The sequence below is a fragment of the Thermobia domestica genome, chromosome 4 (assembly GCF_964235325.1).
Source record: "Thermobia domestica chromosome 4, izTheDome1.hap1.1, whole genome shotgun sequence".
Classification (NCBI taxonomy): Eukaryota; Metazoa; Arthropoda; class Insecta; order Zygentoma; family Lepismatidae; genus Thermobia; species Thermobia domestica.
The window spans coordinates 1-27744 of record NC_137457.1 but is presented as its reverse complement, the minus strand read 5'-3'; the positions used below and the strand labels follow the sequence as shown (position 1 = coordinate 27744).

The window sequence follows — 27744 nt, the reverse complement described above, 5'->3', positions numbered from 1 at the left end:
ATCAACCCCAAACCGTATACACCTCACCATTCTATCTTCTACGGAAATTCCATCTTCATTATGTAGACTCGTTTTCGTGATCTCTTCTAAATAGTTATTAAATAAAATATAATCGGCGGAATATATAACCTCTGTTGAACTCATCTTCCAATTACACTGTCTGTCTACTGTGCATTCACCAGTGAATTTCCATGGAAGATCATAAATAATTCTGATAATTTATATAATATTTATGGCCGAATATGTAATAAAGCCTATATCAATAATATATATCGTTCCTCAAAGTAACGAATACGGTAAACATTAAAAAATCAATAGACATACTACAATAGGGTGAAATAGCTATAAACTTCAGAAACTACAAAATATATTTCATTTGCTCTTCCCGCTGGTCTAGTGGCTAGCACGTGCGCCTCAGGTGTACGTGATCCCGGGTTCGATTCCCCGTGGGGAAGTTAGGAATTTTAACTGTCATACCTATGTGGATGTTTTTGTGTTCGTGTTCTTGTCGTTCAAGGTTAATGGAAAAGATTGTAAAACGTGTATAACCGAGTAGAAAATAGAGACAAGTTACTCATATGTCAGATACGTTCGGTGAATCAGTTAACTTAAAGAAAAGAAAAAAGTGTCCAAGGCATTTGTCTGTAATTTGTTAAAAAAAAAAAAAAACTCTTAAAAGTTACTTCCAAACCCACCAAAGTAACATTTTTCTTTTACCTGTTCTCGAAGTTCCTCTTCGTATTTCTATCTGATTCGATTAAATAGAGCTTCGAATAGAGACTATGTTGAATTCATTTATTGACTAAGCCTGAAATTCTGATAAAGATATGGCTATGATTTTATTACTATTACTACTACTACTACTACTACTACTACTACTATTATTATTATTATTATTATTATTATTATTATTATTATTATTATTATTATTATTATTATTATTATTATTATTATTTAAAATACGAAGTTTCAAATCAGGCGATGCAATGTTTACGTAAACTAAATGATAATTTATTTGATAATATTTACTAGTCAATTATACATTTGTGAGGTTTTGCTTTGAGAAATTAAGTGCATACAACATTGAATAGTAAGAGTATTACAATAAAAATATATTATTAAAAATATTGATTAAGTGATTGGAGTTAAACATGCTTTCCAGTAGGAAATATATATAGAGAGAGGAATTACTTTAAAGTGCGATGCAAACGAGTATTCGAGTTTTAATCCGAATAGAAATCGATAGCTTACACAAAAATATTTACTTCATTAGTTGTATAAATCTTTATGCTTATCGTATTATAATTCTATTTAAAATTATGATTTTTCCATTTCAAAACGTAGAACGAGAAATAAATATAATATTCTATTTGTTAAGGAAACCTTTCAAACAATGATAATTTCAGGTCATGACCCGTCGGAGAATTTGAGACCCTGTCGACATAAATTTCCCCTTCGTGGCCATAAGTTATTTTCGGTCATGCTCAAAGTAGACTAATAATGTTTTATCAGTTTTTTCTCATTCATATCTTGACCATTACCGGGGAGAATCTTCTGAAATCGTCAATGCTTATAATTAGTTTTTAATTACAAATCAAAGGATAATAATGACATATTGAACATACTTAATATTTTGTTCTCAGCTGTGGATTTTAGATTTTCAATTCATATAATGTTCGCTTCTAATCGAATTTGAGAGAAAAGTAGTTTCCAAAGATTTATTGAAAGAAATGTTCTCAGTCCTCTGATGAAAATAGGAACACACTTTTCAGAAAAAAAACGAATATTTTCTACAGGGTTTGAACACAGAAACTTCTGATTGATAGACTAGTGACACAAACCGCTCGACCAGTTCGTATGTCTTCAATGACCTCTTTTGACTTTTGTGTAAAGTGGTTTCCTGCTCCACACTTTTTTTTGTTTGTTTGTTTATGTCGATACAACTATAAGTTTGTGGTGAATATTTGGACGTTACAGGTCTTGCAATGCATAAAAGGGTTTTTCGTATAAATTACATTCAATTTTACGTCCTAATAACTTATATACAACAGGTTGAATCTGTGAAATGATTGGGGTTGGAGTGATCGTAAATATTTTCATAGTTAGGAGCCTGGATATGCAAACCCGCTTAGCGTGGGGATTTACTTATGTGAAATTTGGTACCTTGTCACAGTACTGTATGAAAGCAAAGGTTGAATATACGTAAGCTTTATTCTGGCAACTCTTGCTTCAATTGTTCGAATAAAGGAAATAAGTTAGAAGAAAATGCTAAATAAATGGCTGATAGATTATATAAAAAGAATCTTACAGCATATATAAACTATTGATGGTAGCTTGCACATATATTGCACAGCCTTCTACTGGGCAAAAAATAATCAACTATAAATAAGACTAATTGCAACAAAGCACAATAATAATACTAATAAGTATAGAACTAAATAACACCTTCATTTTGAATCAATTTTATTTACAAAAACATGTCAAATAATGGGTACACCATTGTTATTTCATTAGGGCCTCCCAGGCTCTGCAGAGTTATTAAATTTAATCAAATTTTATTTATTTATAGATAATGCAAAAGATATTTTAAAGTTACTCACGAATGCATAAAACAATGTTAAAAGAATACGCAAATAACTAGACTTATTGATTGAATAGATCGGCAATGGCTTTGGAAATAAAATCTCACAGGGCCTGAGAAGCCCTACATATGCATATAAGGGTTAATTGTCATACTGTTCCAATAGTGAGTAACTATAGGCTTTCGGATGATGTAGCTTCATGTTAGTACTAGGTATCTCCATGAGGGATATTCGCAAATTAATCACATTTTCTAGGCCATATTCCCAATTTCATCCCGTTACAGTATTGCAACAACAAAAGCAACAAACGAAAATTGTTAGTACTACATAAGATAATATATAATTTTAGCTATCCAATTCTCATTGATCTTTTTTCATAGGGGTAAAAGAACGGACTTTTTTCAATAAAATCGTTATTTTTTTTTCAAACAAAATCTATAAACAGCTTCGAGTTCATATTGAAATATAATCTTACAAAATAAAGCTAGGAAAACAACATTTTGCATGTGGTATGCGTTATCATTGATGCTTTTCTGAAGACCTCTCCTCAAACCACTCGTGGCAAGTAGGATTGTCTCCAGTATAATAATCATTTATTGCATCAGATGCAATAAATTATGATTATGATTGATTATGATTATACTGGAGACAATTATCCTACTTGTAAGCAGTGTTGAATTCAGACATTTTCACCCGGGGGTAAATGTGAACTCCTCGGGGGGTGGGGAGGGTAGTTTTTCTGTATTTTTACAAGAAAGCAGCATATTTAACAATTCCATTCACGTGCACATCTAACCCAATATTGAGACTGATTGTTGATAAATATTGTTGTAAGATTATAATTTAAAATAAATGTTTAATTTTATCTAAAACAAAGACTGGCAAAAATATTTTAGACTAACTGCTATTTAGAGTAGCTATATTTGTTATTATTTCCTATATTCAGCAGTAACTGTTTGTTACTAAGGTAGAAGTTAAAAAAAATAATAATTAACTCAAATATTTTTTATCCTAAAACAAACATACATAGGAATATCTTCACGAAAAATTATCATTCTTTCTCACACTTCTGATTCTAAAGTCAAGCATATTAGCCTTGGTTTCTTCACTGCATACACATCAATAGTTCAGTTTACGAAATCTTCAGTAGGATTAGTGCTGTGTGTTGTGGAAAATCAGCGCTTGCGGCGAGAGTATACGACTGCACTCCCGTACATATGAGTGAGGTCGACAGACAAGCCGCTAAAGGTGAGAAAATTTTAAAACGTAAACCCTGCTTTTCCTTGATTTTGAGTATTTTTTATTACTTTTTTACCTTTCATTTTATATATGGCTCATGCCCTCATGTGTTTCACTCCTCTTTTTTCTTTCCTTCTTTTCTTTTCTATTTTTCTTCCGAATTTTGCGCCCCTTACTTCGGCGCCCGGGGTCGTCACCCCGCTTGCCCCTCCCCCATGGCACGGCACTGAGCAGGATCTTCATCACCTTCAATAGCAATCTTTCACTTATATGCTTATATTGATAAATTCTATATAAATCTCTAACCCAGGAGGGATAAGCGTTCCTCCCTGATCCCTCTAAATGACGCCCTCTGAATCTCACCCTTTGACTGACTTATTTTTACTTAAAGAATGGTATGTTTACTTTAACAAGCGTAAAACACATTTACCTTCGTTACTTCCGATGCGAGAAATGGGATTTAGGCGCTCTATTTCAAATAATGCAAGAACTGTATATTTTCAAGAACTGAATTCTGCTGACATCAGAAATCATACGGAATGATCGAAAGATCTTCCCTATCTTTCCTTTCCTATCTCAATCTGTGCAAGTACTACCTACTAATTTATAATATAGGGCGAGAGTATAATACCTACTAAAATACAAACCTTTCTTCAACAGTTGACAATTTCATGTTCTGCCAAACTCGATCATAGCGTTAAGAAATAAAAGTTTTTTTTTTTGATTATTTGGTATTCTATCTTAGATGTTACCGTACATGTTCAATATTTATCTCACAAACGCCCCTTGCGCCACCAGTGACCCACTTTATTTTTCATTACGTTACATGGGCTTTATCATTCATTTAGCCAAACCCCCGTTGTTCCACTTCAGGCACACTACCCGTTCTCTTGTTGTACGAATTTCGTTTAGTTTTCTTCTCAGGTTTTCGATGTAACACGGTATTGTTCAATGCAGTTGCTAACGAATAAAACTGGTCTTGGACGTTTGTGGGTTATATAGAATGAGTCTGCGTCATGTATATGTATATTGAGAGATCGGATTTCGTATGCTCGTGCAAGGAAAGAAAATCAAATAATTGGGTGAAGTAATTTCTACATTTTGTGACTGAAATTTTGGGAGTTTCTCCGGGGGGAATGAATTTTCTTCGGGGGGAGATTCCCCCGGGCTACCCCCTGAATTCATCCCTGCTTGTAAGTCTGTTCGCGATACATGTCTTCTGTCAAGAACTATGTCCAAAAAAGCACAGCTCCACTAGTAAAACTGTCTTATTTCTGGACTGTAGAATATGTTGACTTGTGTCCAATAAGGAGTTTATATACCAAACTTCATATTCCTAAAAGGGACTTTGAAGTATGTGCTTCTTATTATAACAATTGGAACTCCATCCTTTTTCCTTCCTTTCTAAGAAAAACATAACAAAATCCTGAAACTTGTCTGTAATTCATTTAAATTGAAAGATCAAATTGCAATATTTATGTTTCTAACCCCATATAACCTCAGGGATTTGCAGATGGCAATTCCTTTCCGTTCTTTGTAGATCATATATATATATGAAGTTTTAACACATGCCTAATTATTTGAAATGAGAAATCCAAATGATGAATTTCATGTCTCTAACAAAGGAATTCGAGATATGGCCATCCAATTATAATATCTGTAACCACATGGTTTTTCTTCCTACATTTATTCCTTCACTGACGCAAATCATTCCTGAAAGAAACTTGAACTACAGATGTGTACTAAATTCACATGTGACAATATTAGGTATTCATTCCATGACAACCTTTTAGAAATATTGGAGTGTAAGAAAACGTAAAAGCTGGAACACACAATTGTAAATGCTGTACATTTTTGGAAAATAAAACGTATAGTTTACTTTGCGTTGATGCAAACTGTTATTTAATGCAGTTCTTGCAATTCTGATTTTTGATTCTTCCCCTACATTTTACAGACATGTTCCTAAAACTACTCCGGAACGGAACGGAGCGAAAAATATTTAATTTATTAAGTGTGCAAGTTTAATTTGTACTCACTACTGATCAATTTAAAACGACTGGAACTTTTGGTTAACAAGAAAAAAAGCAATGGATTTAAAAAGTAAATGGAGCCGATATTTTTGTTTGATATTTTGAAGTGACACACATAAGACATAATTTCATATGTGCAGATTTTGTGGAATTTAGGTACAGTATTTTCAAAATTTGGCTTGACAACAGAAGTAAATACTTTGTTCAAGTTTAAAGACTGCCAAAATTTCGTAATATTTTCGGTTTTTGATACTGCAGGATGACTGCAACTATAAGCATATAAATATCGTATGCGTTGTATTAGGAATACGAGAGGCAATACACAGCAAATAAAACCACGCCGGTAAAGTTTAAACCACCACTAGGAAAAAAAAAAAAAAACAATCATTAAAATCATCTATAGTTTGGCAATTGGGGGGCCAGTACTAAGTTAAGCTAACCTATTCTATCCTAGCCTAACCCGAAACAACAAAAAATAAAGGAAATATACCAAGAAAGTAAGATAAATTTAATCTAAAAAAATTCTGGTCTTCTAAGCCCAAACATATGCCCAAAACCCTTTCACCAATTCTCTAATGTATTTCTAAAATGGGCTATTGTTTAACTTTGGGGGCAGGGTTTTAACAGACTTTTTTTTTTGTTGTTTTGCGAAATTCTATTCACATTCGATTAGGTTAGGTTAATATTTAATTTTGACATTGCCGAGCGAGCGTTAGAGAGTGAAGGCGGGTTAGAGACCCGCAGGTGACTTTGTTTTCTGTCTTTGTTGCCTCCCCATTACTAAACAATTTCCCTAAAATGTTTGCGTGCAGGTCAAGTTTCCGTATAGCATTCAAAAGACTTGTTGAAAAATTATACTTCTTTCGGTAATTTTATTCTTATTGTTTTTCAAAATATTTGCGATGGGTAATATGACATTACATCGTTTAGCGTAAATAAAATTCAAGGGAATTTCCCGAAGAACATGTTGAAAAATTACGATTTGCGTATAAATACGGCGTCCTGATGTATGGCGAAAACTAAAATGCTAAAGACAAACCAACCTGTACTAGATGGCCAATGGAAAGCACGAATGCTCTCTAAGCGAGCGAAGCTCATGAGCACGCGCGGGGTTGCCGGAACGCATTATCGACGCGGATTTACGCATAAGCGAAAGTTGTGAGAAAATTCGGTGTTGGCAATTTCAATTGGGTTGGTTAGTTATATAGCAGTTTCATGGATTCACGTTTGAACATAAAGTACGTATTCTGCACACGGTACAGAAATACACCACTGGTGGCAAATATTACCTGATTTAGTAATGTTTCATGTATACTTACTTATTTTATCTGTCAAAAAGCACATAATGATTTTGCACTAGTAATCGTACTTCTAAACCTAAAATTCCGCTTTATTGACTTGTATTTAATTCTGTGAACTGTGGAAATTTGCTTTTTATATGTAAGTTTTCATGCAATTTATTGAACTTAAATTTCAAATTTTCCAAAATCTGGTTTTCCAAAGCTTGACCAGCACGAATAATTGTACAGCGGGGGACACTTCTAAATGGTACACCTTAGCCGTAAATCTCCATATGGCTGTACCATTTAGAAGTGTCCCCCGCTGTACATAGGTAGACAGTACCCGAAATGGGGCAGTGAATGTGGATGTCACAGAAATATACGCATGGTAGCCAATGCTGTAGTCTTAAATTTTTTACATTGTACTGTACACTGTTCTGTGAAGATGTAGGATTGACGTTTAGGACGCATATACAATAGGGAAGGTATGGAAATAATGTAAAGTAAGTGGGTGTGTAAAATATTCCATTAAAACACAAAGGCTATAATACTATTATATGGTCTAAAAGCATTTTGTTCAATAATGATGATGCTCATTGCATAAATAATTGTAATATCATAAATGTGTGTGTACACAGTGATTTATTTGTGGATTTTGTAGAAGGAGTGAATATTTATGCAAAATTGTGTTCCATATAACAGAATAATTTTTAAGGTCGGGTTGGGACAATGTTATTTTTAAACCTACCTACTTTGAAATTATGGTACTAATTTGATAGGTGGGCCCAAGTTCATTGAATATATATATATATATATATATATATATATATATATATATGATAAATGTGCGTAGGTACGTTAGTTAAATTTGGTTAGATAGATTAGATGGCATTCGTTACTTACCTTGCTAATTTTCGTTCTACTGCTGAGCACAAGTGTGCAGGATCGAGTACATAAACGATGGCCAAGTGACCAGCCCTATAACTTGTCATAAATGTCACACTCCTACGTAAATCGGTTTTGTTACGTAATTCTTTAGTTGGTTCTAATTTGGTCTTTGAAGACCAAATTCTTCGCCTCACCAATAAATACAAGAAAAGATTTTTTTTTTTTTTTTTTGGCAGGAGAGTGATAGTTGTACATACATTTGAAACTAATTTTACTAAAAGTAGAAAGATTGTACCAAATGTTATTCCTCATATCATAAATATGGTTTAGAACTATTTTGCCCGTTTAATTTAATAAAATTATATCCAGGGATGTGTGCTCCTATCACTATTCTACTGAAAGTAAATTTTTAGCCAACAAAACATACAGGTTTTAAAACCAATCCAGAATTTAAAAGAGACTAATCTGTTCTCTGAACAATCATCAATATGTATTAAGCAATTATGATATGATACTACCTAGGGGGGAAAAATTAAATTCTCTCTTATTTTTACTCTCGGAACTGAAACAGACTTTGTACAGTATTTAGAGTTTCTACAACAAAATCACAGGAAAGGATTGATTGCCGCTTTCGCCTTGGGTTGAGCTGAAGCTTGACTTACGGCATGTTATCTAACACTGTCTTTAGAAATTAACAATACTTTCACACCGACCCTAGCTTTAGAACAGTGAAACAATAGGAAGTTAGTTTACATCGAAAGCCATCTTCCTCCCAATTGGTTTGTCGATGGCAGCATGATCCACTTCTTATCCAGCTGATTGCATACTTTTCTGCATTGAAAGAGGTCTTGTCCATAGTCGTTTATGAAAAAAGAGATTCGAGAGTTTTTACAGAGTTTTTACGGTTTCTAGTGTCAGTATGCTGTAAGTTTAAGCCGAAAATTCTCTCTCACACTGCAGTAAAACCTGAAAAAACAATGATTCTCATGTTAAGATTTTGTAGATTTGTCCCAATATTAGAAGGTTTTATGTTCCCGGAATTCCTGCAGAATTTTGGCTGAGTTGTCAGGAAAATTTTATTTTTTTTTAAAAAAGAAATATTCCATTCTTTGTCACCATGTAACATTCTTGCAGACAATTCTTCTGCCCAACTGGATTGTAGAAAAGCCTCGATACCACTGAACATTTCGTTGGGAAAGCGAAACCGTCTGCTAACTGTTAGACCCAAAAACAATTGCAATCTTATTTTCTGTTACTTCTCAAGACAACTGTCTGAGAGTTTTTCAAGTGGTATTCCTTAAAACACCGGTTTCTTTAAGGTGACGTTATAATTTTTTCATAGATATGCCATCTTTTTCTTTCAACGCTTCCAGAACAATTTGCCCGTACAAAGGATGCTGACTTTTCTTGTACAAACAGGCTGAGAACTTGTAGAAGTTCCAGTGCAACTCGGATCATAGACATTTCATAAACAAAATTCCACTAAGTGAGTTTTACGTACAGGGCCGAAAAGATTGCATGCTGGTGAAAGCTTCTCTGCAAATTTGTAGAAGTTTCTCGAAAGTGTTCCACTAGCGCAGTATAGGACTCCCAGAATGCTTCTACTGAACGATAAGAATTGCCTACCCACCATGTATCTAAACATTTAGTAATATTGGAGAAGCGAATATTTAGTTCTTCTAATATTAATTCGATTTCTCGCCTGTTCTTCGCGGACATTGAATAAACACTATAATCCCTCCACAAGGTTTTGAAAATGAATCATACCTGAAGTCGTAACAACGTTGGGAACAATCAGTTCCAGCTTATGGCTCATGCAGTGAAGCAGAATAAATTGGTGTCTTAATTCTCGCTGCAACAAAAACACAGCACCATTTATTTCGCCTTGCATGTTACTTGCGTCATCAGTACAAACTGCTATCAGATTTTTCTGTAATATCGTGTTGAAAAGATTCATACTTTCACATATTTTAATCACGGGAATACAAACCTCTGCCAGTCGTTGCGTGCAACTCACATAAAACTAAAAATACACAGAGCGGCCGAAAAGTGGGTATACAGACCTCCACCGATCAAGTATAATAATTTAAGTAATTAAGGTAATGAATTTATTTGCTTCCGTCTGTTCCGAGCTTCATGTATAAGTAAAAGAACATTAAGAACTCCGCATGAAACTAAGCCAATAGCCAATACTTGTATGAATAACAATAAGGAAATGATATAAAATGCTATGAGCCGACGCAGTGGAGGATTTGTCCAGCATTAGCGCGAACAGTTTGTCGGAATTCGCAAGATACTCAGCCAGTTTTTCATTGATTTCTGTAGCTAAGAAGTCAATGATATTTGCACTCGTACCATTGGAGTAGAAATCTTATCTAAGGTTTATTCCATTTATTTCTTGCAATTTAATAAGACGTGTGCACGGTAGACGACAGACGATTTTGGGCTATAATATAGGCAGTTCTAAATATCGTAGCCGTCTTTTTAACACGAATTTCATTCACAATTTCCATCCGTCTTCTGCATTGGACTTGGAAAATGTTATTTCTTCTCTCCCCTTTTTTCAGATATTGACAAATATTTGTTGTGTACAATAGACTTTTCGTGGTCATAGATTTTATCAACAAGTTTCTTTGATGTTTTTGCAGTAAAACTCTTCCATCATACACTTTGTACATCTAGTCTTCTTTCTGTATGAATACCGAATTCACGAACAGAAAAGCACACAACGCAAAAATCATCTGTATTTTGTTTAGCTCCTAGCCGTGGACGTTTAATTTTTCAGCTGCCAAATTATTCTTGATGATATTTGGAAGGGAACAGGCCATTTTGACCAGAAATAACCTCACTATTATTAACACTAGGACCGGAATCATTTTCATCTTTGTGATGAGATCACTGTAATGTAGTCTTGAAGGTTGTGCTTATCTTTAGGTGAAAGACTCTTACTTTGTGTGTCGGAATTACTTGCCTTTTCATCGTATGGAGTTTTCTTTAATTAAAATATATTCTAATATCCATATTCTGTTCTTTTTAACATGATTGTCAACGGAGAAGGTACTAATTCACAACTTCAGAGACTGCTCATTGATGACTGAAAAAATCACTGTGCTACTTACATTAAGAATGATAAGCAGTGGTATCAGCTGCAAGATATTTTTCTTTGGAAAGCAATTCTATAACTTGACCAACAAACATACTAAGAAAATAAAGAATTGCTACTAAAACATTAAGTTGAATTATTGTACAGGGTGTCCGAGAAGTCCTTCCCTGAATACAGAAATTGATAACTCAGGCTAGAAATAAGATAGAAATATGAAACTGGTGTTGAATTGTTTACAAACTATAAAAGTTTTTGTCTGTGTTAGGTTTGTTCTGTTTTACCAAGTCTCAATTTTGTTTGTTTTAGGTTTGTAATACGTAAGTAAGAAGCCCAAGAAGCCATGCCAACCAACCAGGAGAAGGCACACTGTGTCCTGTGGTACCATGAGACACGATCACCAACCACGGTGCAGACAACATTTGGGAGGACTCTACCTGATGTCAAGAGCATTAAAGTCTGGTATGAAAAGTTCAAGAACACAGGGTCGGTTGCTGACCTTCCGAGGTCTGGTCGACCAAGAACCTCAGCAGACACGGTGGAGGCTGTGCGGCAGTCTTTTCTGAGAAGTCCTAAGAAATCGGTGCGCAGGGCCTCACGTGAACTACAGATGCCAAAAAGCTCTATCCATGACATTTTACACAAACGTTTATTGTTTCGTGCTTACAAAGTGCAACTAGTTCAGGCCTTGTTGCCCGACGACGGTACACGTCGATATGACTTTGCGGTCGAAATGCTATCACGTATTGAGGACGATAGTGGTTATCTCAGACGAATTGCCTTTTCCGACGAAGCGACATTCTTTGTCAGTGGAGTAGTGAATCGCCATAATGTACGCATTTGGGGTTCAGAATCCCCCAGGGAGGTCAGGGAGTTCACCAGAGGCAGTCCAAAGATGAATGTTTGGTGCGCGGAATGGAAATTGAATATCGCCTAGATGTGCTACGTGCTACCAAGGGTGCTCATGTGGAAGTGTACTGATGTGACCAAAACTTTTATAGTATGTAAACAATTCAACACCACTTTCATATTTCTATCTTATTTCTAGCCTGAGTTATCAATTTCTGTAATCAGGGAAGGGCTTCTCGGACACCCTGTACTTTAAAACAGATTGTATAGCCTAAGACAGGGGGGAAATACCTTCCCAGTCTGGGAAGACTGAACTGAACCTAGAGACAGGGAAGTCAAAACTTAAAAGGGGGGAAATTCCCTGGCTACAAATAAATCTCTGTGTGTACATATGCAGAAGAAACAGAAATTCACTCGGAATTTACCACAAGAAATGAAGGAAACTTTGATGATGAACAGGGTGAAATACGAATAATATAGTTTTCAAACTGATGATCACTGATCAAAACAACACACATTTAAACATAGGAAGACTTGACTTAACCTTTCCATTTTCTTTCACTCCTCTCTACCTCAGTCTCTCTGTCTTGTTGTCACAGAGTCGTCAGAAGCAGACTTTTGTCTCATTTTCGATACGTTCACGAGGACAAAGTATTTAACCTATCGTATCATAGTGTTTTTAGCGATACCCTCATTTCTGCACACACATACTATCGCTGACAAGCTGCTCACTATGAACGTATCGTCTCACTGCCTCTCGTGTCCCTGTTGCGTTTAATACCTGACTTGTATAGCATTCTTGTTTTTAAATGACCTACTAGCATAGGTTTGTTTGTGGCTTTCACATTGTAGTGTTTATAGCATATAACCAGACGCAGTATTTACTCGTAAAACCTGAAGTCCTCTCGAAGGGAATGTGCATTTTATAAGGTAGTGGCAGTGAATTTCCTGATAAATAAAATTTTAACGTTTCTATGCATGAGAATACTGGACCTATGCTGCGGTACAAAGTTCGAAATATGTACACATGTGGTTGACGCTGAATATTTAACCCTCGACCCAGGATGAGACTAACAACTATTTCTTATGCTGCGATCAACACGGATTACTTTGTGCCCACCAACTCAAAATAGAATATTTATGAGACACGCTAACGAGGAAACCGATTCAAGTGTAACACTAAATTGTGAACGAGTTCATGCGCAAATGAAGTGTTTTTCGTACAATTAAACCCATTAGAGGGAAAAACCCTCGGTATCAACCGTTCCGGAGATATACAGGAGTAAGGAGAAGGCTGGAACTCCGATATTTTGCGAGTTCTTGAATATGCAGCGTTAGTACAAGTAAAAGAATCTTTTAAAAAAAATAATTCTTTCATCCCGGAAACTGTAGTAATACCTCGCCTTAGACATGAGGGTTACAAAATCTGAGTCCATAAAAATTCTAGAGGAGAATGTTTTAGACTGGGAAGGCGAAAATACCGGGGTTCCATTGTTGCCTGAAATAGGCGTGTCAGGTATTTATTTCAGGATTCTTGGTACGCTGAATCGAGTAAAAGTATCATCAGTTAAATAGGATGAAAATTGTAAAAAATGGTGGCCGTCCCAACTTTCCAAACATATATAATTTCTATAATTATTAACCGATCGGAACTGTATGTGATATATAGCGTAAAAGCGTTCCGGTTTTCGTTTTTCAAGTTGAATATACTACTTTGCTTATCAATCCACACATTGCGTTTTAATATATGGCACACAACTACACTCTGTCGTACTTAAATTTGCAACAATATGTGTTTATGATTCATACCATTTACTTTAATTTTTATTGCACTTCTGCACAGAAAATAACATTGTATTTTTGTTCACACAATAACATCTTCGTTCCTTTGGCAATGTAATTAAAAATTTTTGTATCATCTTTTCTCAGTTTCTACGAACTAACATGTATATATTAGTATGTAATATCATATTTATTTATTTATTTTGCCTTTTTTGACTTACAATATGGAGAGTATCTCGTATCTCTCTTTGAGAGTATCTCGTATAAGTTCTACAGTTGTCATATGTATATAAATGCAAATTATAATTACAACATATTACACCATTTGTAGTACGAAATTTTAAACAACATTTTGTTCTTCGTTTCAATGGCGTTTGTTATTCCTTAAGCTCCTTTTTCTGGCCTCGGGTAAAAGCTACGCCACTCACCTCAACTGTCAACATCACCTTTATTCCGACGTGGTACATCTTTCTTAACGTTTCAATGCAATTTTCAAACATATTCACTAGCAACATAGCCGAAAATTCGCAAAATATCGGAGCACCAACCTTCCCCTTATTCCTCTAAATCTCCGGAACGGTTGAGATCGAGGTTTTTTTCCTGTAATGGGTTTAATTAAACACAAAAACATTTTGTTTGCGCATAAACTCGTCCACAATTTCGTGTCACAAACGAATCGTTTTCCTCGTAAGTGAAACTCAAAATTAAGAGTACACGGAATAAGACTAACCGCCAAATTCAGAAAAGGTGGAATACTGCTATCTAGAATAGACTACGGAATGTTAGTGTCATGTCCTACAAACGGGCATATGTATGTATCTTGTGCCTACCAACTTAAAATAGCAAATGTTGTGAGACACACCTTCAATTTCAACAACGGCAAGGAATACGCTGAAGTTAAGCATGTTGAGCAATAACATGTTTTCTTACAGTTTTAAAGAAATGATTAGAAAAGTAATTACAAAAAATATACTGAGATCGGCACTACGTACCCCTCTCCCCCTTGTTGGTAGTTCGAGGATTAATTCACTTTCAATTTCTATGTGGTGGTTGCCTTAAGCTTGCAGTTACGCGAATTTCTGCTTGGTAGCTTCAAGCTTGTATTGGCATAGTGCTAGTTTATTCACTCTTGAAGGTTTAAACTACCTTCCTTATATAGAAAAATTTACTACTACCTTCCTTATGAATCTCCTTATATAGAAAAATTTACTACTAATACAAGGAAGCATTTAATTTACAGGAACTAATTCAACTAATTCAAATTTTGAGGATTAAGCGATTAATGTACAGGAAAGATCCAGGTTGTCAGAATCCATGTTAAATGTAGTTATTTTGTTTAAACCAGTGTCTTTGGTTTAAACGGATTTTTTTGGTTTTAATAGATTTGCTTTATTTATTTAGATTACATATAAATAGAAATAAGTTAGTGTGGTCTGAGCGTGCTTATGGCACAGCGGGATTATAAAGGATGGATGGAATATGTAGTTCAAAATTGGATTTGAATCCCTACTTGGTTTGCACCCAACAGTTATTGCTCTTAACCTGGACTGGAACAAGGACATCGTGATTATAGGGACGATGAGTTTATCGACTCATACACAAGGAACACCTTATAGGAATACATTATACTGATCGTGAATACTTGTGTATATATTAAGTTACTTCAAAGGGACAAACACTTATACTACGGCTCAAACTAAATCATTGTTCAGAGCTATACACATTATTAAAATTGATGTATCAGTCCATTCGCTCTGTCTTTATACATGCAGAAAGTACTTTTAACAAGTAAATTACTACAATAAATTTTCCTGCGTTTATAAAACACCACAAAAAATAGATCATGTAAGGAATCTGGAGATGTCACTTTTAGTTTGCAAAACTTGTTTTTGCCTTTAAATTATTATTTTTGCTTTCTTTTAAAAAAGAAAACACATGATTTAAACCATCTAACCCTGGTGGAAACGCTGTAAGGTTTAACTATTCCTACGATTAGCGATTTTATTCCGAAAATTTAACTAACGCGATGCAGAGTGATTCTCTAGAAACATTATTTCAATAAGAACGTTGATTGCATGAAGTCCTGGTTTGATTTCCAGTAGAAGGACAAAGCAGTGCAGATCACATGCTAAGGCGCAAACCCACTTATAAGCTTACTGCCAGGAGAATCACTAAACTCCTAACTAAATATTACCAAGAGAGTTCTGTCGCTTTTTCACTCACCACTTTCTAACATCGATATGCCACATAAGACGTACCTGGAAGATCAATATAATCTCCATCAACATCGTTGACCTGCTAACGTTGTGGAAGGCCATAATTTTTTTCGCGGCAGAACTTTGTAGACCGTGAGGCAAACAAGGTATCAAGTGCATTTTGGACTTCTATTAGCCATTTGAACTGGCGTCCTCTAAGGTGATTGTCCAAGGAATGAAACATGGGACAATCTGACAGTGCAATGTCTGGAAATATGGAGGATGCAGTAGTGGTTCCTATCCGAGGAGTAGAATGGTGTCCTGCATCATCCTAATCATGTGGTGGTTAGTGTTGTGCTGTAACAGGAAGACCCCTTTGCGATTCAGAAGTGAGGCTCCAGAGTTTTGAGTTTCACTTGAACACGGCTCAACTGCTGACAGCACACAGTTGCATTGATGCTCTGCCCAGTTGGTAGCAGTTCCCGATGCACGATGACGCACAAGAGGAACTTCTTGTGTACTGCTAGTTCCGGCTGTATTGGAACCGGTTCCTGAGATGCTTACCAGGAATGATGAGGGCGCCGTGGAGCTTCGTACAAGACCCACTTCTCATCACATGTCAACACCATGTTCAGAAATATCTCATTCGTCAGACGAGTCGGCAAAGAAACACAGGTTTCTGCTCGCGGTGCCCTCTAGCCTGTAATTAGATTATATGGTACCCATCGACCCAACTTGTAATGCTTTCCAAGTTCAGGGAGTTGATGCGGAATGGTTTCTCCATTCACAGTGAATTGTAGTTCCTCTTCCTCACATGTCTTACAATTTACTCCTTAATTGCTGCCAGAAGATCTTCATTTTAGACACATGTTGGTTTTCCGGTGCGTGGTGCGTCTTGGAGTGCTTCGTTACCATTCTAAACCTTGCTAAACCACCGCTGCACTGTCCGCATAGTCGCGACACCTTTACCAAAGGCCTGGCATATCTTCCGCTTCGCTGCAACGCCTTTTACCCCAGTTTGAAGTCGTAAGGCATACAGCCTCATATCGCTCTGTGGAGGTTCTATGTTCACTTTGTCCTTACGCAAGTTCATGGTGTAACTGAACTGCAACAGGAGTAAAAGGGTGTTTTATTAAGAAGTTACACATAACATTGCTATTTACGTTTAGCATCCGCTACTAAGTTGTTATTGCTATAAAAGCATTTTTTATTGGCAGTCGTTTTCTAATGTCCTCCAATCTCTGTTCTCTTTACAGTTTTAACTTTAGCTATGTACATATTCAGAGAGAACTTAGTGAACATAATTCCAATATCTATGATTCTCTTTATGTATTCTTATCAGTGAGGCAAGGGTTAAATATCCCTTTACTTATCATCGTCAGAGGATTTCATAAGGGTTAATCAAAAATGTTTTGTCGATAAAGTTTATATATATATGTTCTAAAAATGCCGTCCAGGGACCACAGAGCACTATTCTACAAGTCAATATATATATATGTATGTAAGTTTTCGAGTCCTTGTCTGGTGACCCGAATTACACTATGTGGTAACGTCCAGATAAAGAACCATAGATTAGATTTAACAATCCAAGAAGTAATTACATCGATTCTTGACAGTTGACAGTTTAAGTCAATAAACGTTGACATTAGCATAACTTATTACCTTAACAATCCATGTAACTCTTTGATGGATTTGTAGAGCAATGCTAATGATTCCTGGTTAATACATAATGTTGTCACATAGTGAAATTTTGATTCCACAGCTACTGAAGGAGGACATTCCATCTTACAATATTTTTGCTTCATTTTGGCCTATAGAATAGCGCTCGTGGTCAATGGGCGTCATTTTTAGAACAGCCGTTATATATATATATATATATATATATATATATATATTGATATTCGATGAATTTTTCAAAAATTATAAAAGCTTCCTCACTATTTTACCTTGCATAAGGAATTGTTTCTTATTGTTGTCGCTGATGATATGAATAATTTAGTCACAATGTGTTCAGTCTTAGTTTCGTAACATGCTATAGTAAATAACGCTTCATCAACTAGCTTGATTCTTATTGTTCCTTAATTTTTGTAAAACGTAAATGCAAGAGGAGCTCAATCCATTTCCCTTGTATTTGAAAAAAAACTGTAGACTTTTATGCCCGCTTCGGAATAAAATTACATTCTGTATCGGTGCTTACAAATGCTGTCTGCTTTTGGCGAAAATATAATTGTAAGGCTAATAAAGAGCATATACTTGCATTATAGGCTTCGTATCGAATCATTATCTTCGATGGAAATTTTGGATATATTTTGTTACTAATGTATTTTTCTTTTAAGTTCTTTGTAATTTATGCCAATTAATTTACAAATTCCTTCAAGTTTTCCATTTTTACCAACTTCACACAGAGACTGCAACTTTCTCCTTTTTACGGCTAATGTTTGTGTAACACACTTTACTAGTAAACCAATTTTAGATATGAGTGTACTTCAAGAACTCTACGTTTTACCCTAATGATCTTTTATTAGTGTAATCCTTGTCAGTGGTGTAGTGTGTAGCACCCGCGCCTTTACTGCATTGCATCTCGGGCTTGGGAAAAATTTTAAATTATGTTTTACAGTTGTTGGAATTATACGTTGAACTGGAGGTCAACATGTTATTGCTTCAGAGGTGATGGGACACTAAGAATCCAATCTATCAATTTTAATGTGTATAATTGGTTATTTGTAACTGAAAGTATTTGAAGGATAGGTGGATTGAGAATGTGAGGGAATCAAAACAAAATCTCCCGTGGACACGAAATTGCCCATGAAAAACTCATCGCGTGGGGTAAATTAAGTAATCTCTGCTCTCTACCTCTCAACCACTGCGTGTCCACAAATGCAGTTAATATTCTGCAGTACTACTGTTATCTCCGCGCTAATTTGTGATACTCATAGTAAACCATACTTACTATATTCCTTGCCATATAAGCGCTGTATAGCCATTGCTGCGTTACATAATACCGTAACGATGATATATTTTCTATCGTAAAAAAAAAAAAAAGTTATTTGTTTCGGTTTGAAATCACCTTATGACAATAATCCAATCACATTGCAATTCATTACATGAAATTTTTAGCAATAGTTTTCTGTGGCAAATGATGAATATTTTGTTCCGTTCAAATAGACGAACATTGTAAAAACATTTTATGATTTGTTTCGATAAGTTGGATAAATCCAAGTTAGGCATAATTTAATTGTAATTATGTTTCCTTCCTTTCTATTTTTCATTCCATGATATTAACTTGTTTTCTGTGTTTAACTTTTTGGCTCCTTTTTATGTTATTTCTAATTATTCACTGAATACATTTAAATTCTTGCAGCGTTTGTTCGTACTCTTTGACTTGGTGTTTAAAGTGATCTCGTTAAAAATTAAGAAGTGGCTAAAAGGAAAATAAGTTCAGAAGAAGGAATGAATACTCGCTTGAGGTAAGAGAATTAAAGCTTCCAACTACAGTAAATAATCTTTTATTGTCTCTTTTATTTCCTTTTCGATGATAAGTAATTCAATATTGTTTTTGAAATTACAGCAATAAGCTTTTCTCGAATCCGATTAATTTTAAGTGTGTTTCTTTTTCACATATCATATACAATGCAAAAGATAAATTCTGACATCAAGAGAATCTTTGTTTCATACTCCCTTATTTTTCACATCACATTTCTTTAAGTTTCGTTTGAAATCCTCTTGAACTATTTTGAAAATCCTTCTACTGCTATTTTATTTTTTCAAGTGTGAGAAATTATTAGTAGCGTAACCTCAAAATCTTAATATGTTTACTGCTCCTTATATATGGCAAAATTTATCGACATTATTTCTCAATAGCCTAGATATTCGCATTATGTTTTAGTATTTTATAATGCCTGCATAAATTGTCCTCACAATAAACATGTATTCCTTCTACAGGTCTTCACGATTTCGAAGTTTAATAATTTACTTTTTTTTTCAATAGCATGCAACTTAGGTTAAATGAAAGAAATGCACGATTGTTTACAACGCGTATGCGTTATGTTCCATGTCAGAAATGCTCGGGATAAGTCCATTTTGTAATTCATCACATCAATCCGGTGGTCTAATTGTTGCTACACTCCTTCCAATTTCTTAGAATCAATTGCTGTAACTACTACTTGGTTGAATACTCGAAGTTCAGATAAATTGTTACATAGCGTGGCTTGGCTTTTAATTTCATTCACAAAAACGTTCCAAGTGGCAAAACTTGGAAACCATTGACAGGGAAGGGGCAAGGTAGCAGAATCTAATCCTCACGACTAGCTTGTCCTGTCAGTTGATTTTTCAACATGTTGCGTTGCTTTCTGATATCGGAGTGCCATTGTGGAGATCCTCCATCCTGCCAGAAAATAGAATTTCCTGTGTACCCTTTATGGTACGAAAACATCTATTTCTGCTGCATGTGAAGGTAGAAAAGTTCGATTGTAGTTTACTGGAAAATTATAAAAATGTTTTACAGGCGATTTTCCAAACAGGTTCACCTTGTGGGAAACACATATACGTTTTTCATAACCATGGGAAATTTTCAAACACCAAAATCTCACATCTTTTTTTACTTTCCCCGAAAGTAGAAAGTAGACTCATCGCTAAACACAATTGACTGAATGGAAGGATTTCTTTCCACAAAGTTTTCCATCGCAAGGCAGAATTCAAATCTCTTGTCAGCAGGATTAATTACCTGTAACAATTTCATATGGATGAAATTTCAAACATATTTTCGTAGAATTTCTCACATTACTGTTTGCTTGATGTTCGATTCTTTGTTAGTACGAATCTTTGATTTTCCAGGGAGAGCTGCACGCATATGACCATCTGTTCCGTTATAAACTTTTAGGTGGCCTGTTGGTTTCCTTTTGCATATGCTCTAATTTTCTTCAATAATCTCTGTACACTACACGATGGTACGCAATTTTCTACATTTTTCTGCCATCTTCGCTCTCTCAATTTTGTTATCTTCAGTGTGCGTTTCTCTTTTTTGAGCATACAGTGGCGTCCGATCCTTGGTCATACGGATCGTGCTTCTACTAGTGTCAATCCTGTGGCAATAATTACTTTTGCAGCTTCGACATCTAACCCAGTTTCCGTATTCAAACTCCCAGTGGTTTCACTTAAATATTTTCAACCATTGCTTCATCATTTTATTCGCTCATGAATAATAACGATAAGCATTCTCGCCCCTTGACTACTAATACAGATTCTGTTATGATCCAGGCTTCCGAAGCTATTACTGTTCAACTTCGAGCAGTGCGAGAGAGACAACAGCAGTTAATGAAAGACAATCACCATCATCAAGTAGCTCTATTCGAATTTCACATTGCTACCACTTCTTTCCATCTCGTTGGGATGATCCTTCTATTGAAAACGTTCTTTATTACTAAATTATTTTTAAACGGTGCAAGGACGTATATTGGATATTTTATAGAAATAGTTATTTGTGTAGAAAAATCTTATTCATCATTTAGTGGTATAAATCTTTGAAGGTCATTTTTTAAAGGGAGGTAGTTGAATATATTGTCATTGCTTCCTGCAATATAAATCTGTTTTTCGTTTCCACAAATTGAACATTAAAGTCATCCAGGGCTGAGTGTAGGAGAGTATTGTCTGCGGCAATAGTACGTAGAGTGTGGAGTTAAATCACATAAGAAAATGAGTTTAAGCATAAAGTTGAAAATACCATTTTCAATTGTTTGAGAGTAATTCATCTTGTGTAAGTTTTTCTGTGTATCAACAAAAATAATTATATTCGATAAAAATATTAACTCACTTCTTTTTCTTTCATATCGAATGCCAATAGTGGGAGATCAGTAGAGGTTTTCGTTAATACTTCAGGAGCAATGAATAATTTCTGTAGAGATTGCAGTAAATCTTTCCGAAGCAGTTATCACCTGAAAAGGCACTTGTTATCACACAAGAAAGGAACTATTGAATCGATCGATAATACATGTAAGCTCTGTAATCGAACTTTTCGAAAGAGTGATTTATTAAAAAGACACTTGCTATCACACAGGAAGGGAGAAACACTTACCTGTGATCTATGTGGTCAAGTCTTTGTGGGAACTTCTGATCTCAAAAAACATATATTTAGTCATACAAAACCGTATAAGTGTGAGGAATGTAGTAAATCTTTTCGAAGTAGTTCCCATTTAAAGAGACACACAAGAACTCATACAAGAAGGAAGTCAGATACTTCTGATTCGTTATGGATATCATATAAAAATGAGCTCAATGGTCAGAATGGTGTGAAGCGATATATCTGTAAGTTCTGTTTTAAATCATTTTCATCCAAATCTAACCGTACGAGACACATACGGTGTCATTCAGATCAAAAGCCATTTAACTGTGAATATTGCAACAAGTCCTTCGCTCAAAAGACTTATTTCGACAGGCATTTGTCAATTCATTCAGAACTAAGACCATTTTCTTGTGTTGAGTGTAGTAAGTCGTTTAAGTGCTCTTCTGATCTAAAACGACACTCGTTATACCATTTAGAGAATAAACCATTTAAATGCAACGAGTGTCCCAAATCATTCATTAAAAGGCATTATCTAGAGAGACATTTTTTAAGTCATACTGGTGAGAAACCGTTTCCCTGCTCTCATTGTGGCAAAGGGTTTCAATTTTTTTATGACATGAAAAAACACGAACTCTATCATACAGGAGAGAGGCCCTTCAAGTGTGACTACTGTGGCAAAGGTTTTGTGATAAAAGATACTCTTGCAAGGCATTTATTAGTACACACAGAAAAACTTCTATTCCCTTGCCTAGAGTGTTCTGCATCGTTTCGAAGCTTCTATAACCTCAGAAGGCACGTATTAATTCATAGAGGAAAGAGGGCATACAACTGTGATCATTGCAGCAAGTTCTTTGTTCAAGCAGAAAGCTTGGAGAGACATTTACTTAAAGAACATAGTTTAATCAAACGTGAAGAGAAAAAGCCATATTCTTGTTTGCAGTGTCCTGAATCGTTTGAAAGTTTTTCCGATCTGAAACAGCACTCACTGTCCCAACATAATGGAACAGCAAAGCGCGTCAAAGTAATACGGTAGTCATATAATAAAGTTCACAGTCATCGTAACGTGTAGAACTGTAAGGTACTACGTATTACATTTGGTAATTAAGGGGGATTTTACAATTTTGTGATAAAATATTTAATTTTCTCAAATGCTTAACAGAGAAAATGATTAATGAAAGTTATGCTTAAGGTAGTTCTCGGCATGCAGTCTCGTAGTGTCCGAAAGACCAATGTACTATAGGCAATGGAAAGTATATGTATTAATTTCGTGTATGTTCATATGCGGAGAAACGCGTTCTCATCACAATATTGTACGGTTCCTTTAATGCAAGAAATTTCAAGGGTTAAATATAAAAGTTCAATTTTTTTTTGTTCAGAACAATACTTAGCACTAACAATTCTGACTCAAAAAAAGAAACCCACGAAAGTTGTATTTCAACAGTTCTTTGTTGTAAAGTTGGGAATGGACAAGACAGCAAGTCATTGTACTTGTTGTGGAGTTTTTTCTAAAATAATAATGTATCTTGGATATTTTTAGGGCTTTATCAGACAATATAGGTAAAATCGTATTGTATGAATTATTTATATGTTGCCAGTACAGCATCTTTTAATATTGTAATGTAACTTTTTGAGGGAATAAACCGCAATATGTAATGTTTATATCGAATGTTATGCTAGGAATGCTTTTTTTCTTCGAAGTTCATAATTATACAATATAAACTCCGTAAACCACATGTTTGCAGTATTAAATCAGGAATTTTTTTAGATTTTTTCTCTTCCTGTTTTGTTAAAATATATATTTTTTTGAGAAAACCATTGGATCAATACCCAGTGAGCACTGGGTTGTGCTAATCTATAGTAAATCTCACTCACAGCAGCATAAATACTGTATAATATCCGTACTAACAGTTAGTATTTATCTATTAATGTATTTCCTTATTTTGTAATTATACTATTTCATGTCATTCTAAAAAATCATGTTAGGTTACAATAATCTTCTGTCTCTGTAGTTATTTGGTTGGAAATAGTTGCAGAATGCAGAAATTAACAAACATATGAAATATGAAAATTATGTTCATTTTATTGTTGCAACTATATACAATATGAATAAAGAAAATATTGAGGCACTAAAGGTCTAAATTTTCTATGTTGTAGTATGTAGTAAATACCGTAAGTAACTACAGTGTGTCCTTACAGCCGCGCAACACAAAGTTTGATTGCGTTCGTTTGAACCAAGAACGATAAACACACGAGACTTGAAACAAATGTTAGCGTTTTCTATGTAAACATTTTCGAGATCATGACCAATGTTGGAATTTGTAACGTTTTTGTGTAGTGACAGAAGAAAGTACCGAAAGTGTAAAATAAAAAATGTACAAAGTGAAGAAAATCAATATTCAGTTGCAGAAAACTGATTCCTTGAGGGTGGGTCCCTATGTATATATGCAGTATGCGTCAACATTTATCCATTGGTGCGTAAATGTGACAAAGTTTTGTAGTGTTGGTATCGTAAAAGACTATTTAATGCAATTCTGTAAGATCTGTGTTTTTTTTTTTTTTTTTGACAGAGACGCGGCCTGCCAACACTGTTGTCGTAAAATTACTGCAACATTTGTGTTTAGGTTAATTAATGATAAGCAATGAGAATTTGTTCATAATTGGTAACCTGACTTCTTATACCAGCTGCCAGCTAGGTATTTTTTATCTCAAATTTTTGAATAAAAGCTCAGGTTATGAATTATGTGCAAATTCTCATTGCTTATCATTAATTAACTTTAAAACATGCGTGATGCAGTAATTTTAAGTCAACAGTATTGGCAGGAGCACGGTTTTGTCAAAATACCCATTTTTACAGATTTGTATTAGTCTTTTTAGACGGTAAAACTGCAGCAACTTTGTCACATTTTCGCACCAATGAATAAATGTTGATGCATACTGCACATAATACACAGGGATTCACCCGCAGGAAATAAGATTTCTGTAACTGAATATTGATTTTCTTCATTTTGTACATTTTCTATTTTACACTTTTGGTACTTACTACACTAAAACTTTACACATAGCAATATTGGTTATGATCTCGAAAATATTTACATAGATTCTTGGTTCAAAAGATATACGCAATCAAACTTTGGGTTGCGTGGCTTTACGGACACACTGTATAATTGCACTGGCATTGATCTCTGCGATACTCAGACTTAGGGGATGGAGCTCTCGGACATTGTATACGATAAACGAGTCAAGCTAATACTAGTATTAGAATATGAGGATTGATTCAATAGGAGAATCTGCCAGTAAATGACAAGAAGAATTGAACAATGTAATAATATTAAATCTAAAATATTTGTCAGAAAACATAATGAAGTGTGGTAGAATTAATAAAGAAAATAAAATAACAATTAATAAGAAACGAATATATAGAGCTCAAAAGACTGGTAATACAGTACGTGTTAGTAAAAGAGTTGCGTTTTTAAAGATATATTCAAACATGAGTTGGGAAAATTGAAAAGAATTTTATACGGACATCCAGCTATGTATTAACCAAAAATTTAAGTGAAACAAGACATTGGATGGTATGCTCTACAGAGAAGAATTACAAACTCAAGCTATCAAAGGTTATAAACGTTTGATAAACACAGAAGAAAAGTAAATAAATATCGTTCATTGTAAAGTATTTAAGTCTTCTTTTGATTTTTATATACCTTCATTATCCGTAAAGTAAAAGAACAAACATGTAGCTTGATAGAGATTTACGCTACTCATCAAGTAATAATTTCATGGTGTTACATAAAAAAATCACACACTTCTAAACTATTTTCGTGGAAGAATATATTTTCGCAAAGATGTATTAATTAGCTATCGTGGATAAATATTGGTTTAAGAAAATATTTTTTAAATATAAATAACAAAAGAACAAATATTTGAAAATATATTTTATTTTTTGTGTGCTAATAATGTGCCATCAAAGATTTAATTAACATTCTAATACTCAAAAGAGACGGACAGACTTGCATATCACTGCAAGGCTGTTTAGTGAGATGTCTTCGAAAAGGAGAAAGTGTCAGTTTTATCTTCACTAGTGTTTGTTACAATGGCAAGATTTGAACCTAAAGCAGATTTAAAAGAAAAGCAACAATGAATCTTATTTCCAAATATTCATTTGGAATCTCCATCTAGATTACACGCACATTGTAGTAGTACTCAATTTCTGACATGTATTATTATTTGCAATAAGCATAATTCCTACGAACCATGTTTCGGAAGAAAGACTGTAGAGAAATTAATCTTGTTTAATAAGTGACTGGGCAAAGATAAATGTAAAAAATATGTAATAGTAATAAGACAAGGTACATTATTATTCCTTGTCATTTAGGTTTGGTAAAGTGGGCGTTAAGCTACACTTTGGATTATGATATCAAGAGCATGAATATACTTACAATATTATCAGAAACAAAATAATTTGTCACTCCAAAAGTTGTTGTTTAACCACCTTATCAAGTTTGACATGAAACTGACAGTTAACTAAACGAATCTCACGTGTATGCGGTTTTTAATATATTGTTACGCAACTTAACTATAAAGTAAATAACTCTTTAAATGCCTTTTTGCAAGTAAAATATAGACATATTCCTAATTAGAATGGACAAACGTAAAATGAAATATGTCAGCAGACTTAAGCACGCAATGAAAAATTGTAGTTACGTGTAAAAGTGTACATCAACATACCGAAGACGGAACCCGGAGCCTAACAAATCGAAGTTAACAAATCAACACAAGATAAAGTGAAACTTGTATTGATATCTGTGATACAACCGTGATCCTAGGAGTGCCTGAACTTCGAGTCTTTATATGACCCTGTACAGCTGCTAATAAGGATTGTAATGTCCCGAAAACTGTAGTAGATAACGTACAACGGTTTCTCGTGCTATTTATAAGAGGCAGAGAAAAAATAGTGTAAAAGTTTCCGCTTCTCCACCAGAGAAATTTCTGAGATTTTAATTCTCCACCAGAGAATTTCTGAGATTTTAATGCATTTGTAGATGTGCTGACGAGCTAGAAACCTCAGTCTTAAAGCCCACACATGCTCAGTGGAATTCATCTCTGGATAACATGCAAACCATAAACTCCGTCGAGTAAGTTCTCCCTTAAGCGCAATTCAGCCACTAAGGACGCAAGTTGCTGCCCATATTCAGGAACTATGTCGGAGGATTACTCGGAAATCTATCAAATGGATTCAAGGATTTCATCTTGGCGCGACTGACCGGTCACGTTTCTTGCTCCGGCATATACAGGAGGATTCTCACACGAACAGCGATTACAGCTTACACAATGATATAACTGATTTGGTAGTGTTTTACTTCTCGAATGTTTCAGTGACTGAAATTCATCTCAACCTTCTCCCACAAGCACATACATTGAGAGTCATGTGCGTACTGAATCGCGAATCATCATACAAAAGTACCACTGTTCATTGTTCTGGAGTCCATTGTGCATGATCGTTTCATGACTACTGCACAATCACTGACCTGGAAAAATAAAAGCACAGTATCAAAACAAAACCTGAATGATCACTGATAACAAAGCATGCAAAAACTATGTTGCCAACAACAGTAAACAAAAATAACGGTGTTTCAAATCCGGTGTTGCTTTCGAGACATCCTTTAATATATTTTATTATTTATTCATTTATTTATTGAACAAATTCACAGATACAGCATATAACTTTGCCATTTTACAGCAAG

General features: G+C 34.7%; 1 long non-coding RNA gene across 1 annotated transcript; it reads left to right on the top strand.

Annotated features, from left to right (window-relative positions):
• The first annotated feature begins 5831 nt into the window (after positions 1–5831).
• On the top strand, positions 5832–23562 carry LOC145683646 (uncharacterized). The gene is made up of 3 exons (XR_014131153.1): positions 5832–6007; positions 19307–19412; positions 21785–23562. It is a non-coding gene; the product is annotated as an uncharacterized LOC145683646 (long non-coding RNA).
• Positions 23563–27744: the final 4182 nt, after the last annotated feature.